Below are 727 nucleotides of genomic sequence, written 5' to 3'. Positions count from 1 at the left end.
ATCGCCGGAGCCTATCAGGTCGAGGATGCGGTGGCCTGGAGCGGCCACTGCACTCCAGTCTGGGCGACAGAGTGAGACTCCAACTCAAAAAAAAAAAAAAAAGTTTTCGGTTTAGGTTTCAGTCTTTGGGACATCACTGATTCCTTGAAACAAACACTTTGCATCCTCTATTACAGATTGGATCTTGAGACATGTGACTGTGGACGAGAACCCTCAGTCTCTGGACGAGGTCAATAGAGAATCTTCATCACCTCTGCCCGGGGACACCCAGGAGGCCTGAAGCATGCCTGACCACGTGATGAACTCGGCGCTACCTCCCAGCCAGGGCAGGGGCCGCCCTGGTCTAACCTCGGCACGCCCGACTCAAGAAAGGTCAACGCGAAGAACAAAAGCTGAGTTTTCAAACGATTGCTGATTGAAGGAGCCAAAGGAGGCGGATTCGGAGACGCCGCAAGGTGGCTGCCATTACCGGCTTCAAATAGAAGAAGAATCGGGTGGAAGGAAGTACAAGAAGCCAGAGGGAAACAAGTGACAGACCTAGATCTCGTTTCTTTTCAGGGGAGAAGCTCACGTGTTCACACACACACACACAGGTGGGGCACGGTGGCTCCCGCCTGGGATCCCAGCACTTTGGGAGGTGGAGGCGGGAGGATGGTTTGAGCCCAGCCCGGGCAACAGCAGCTTGGCCTCGTCTCCATCAATCGATAAAATAAATCAAAAAAATTAG

The sequence above is a fragment of the Carlito syrichta genome, unplaced genomic scaffold (assembly GCF_000164805.1).
Source record: "Carlito syrichta isolate Samal-C Ts95f unplaced genomic scaffold, Tarsius_syrichta-2.0.1 Scaffold311032, whole genome shotgun sequence".
Classification (NCBI taxonomy): domain Eukaryota; kingdom Metazoa; phylum Chordata; class Mammalia; order Primates; family Tarsiidae; genus Carlito; species Carlito syrichta.
Note: the sequence above shows the minus strand (reverse complement) of the source record.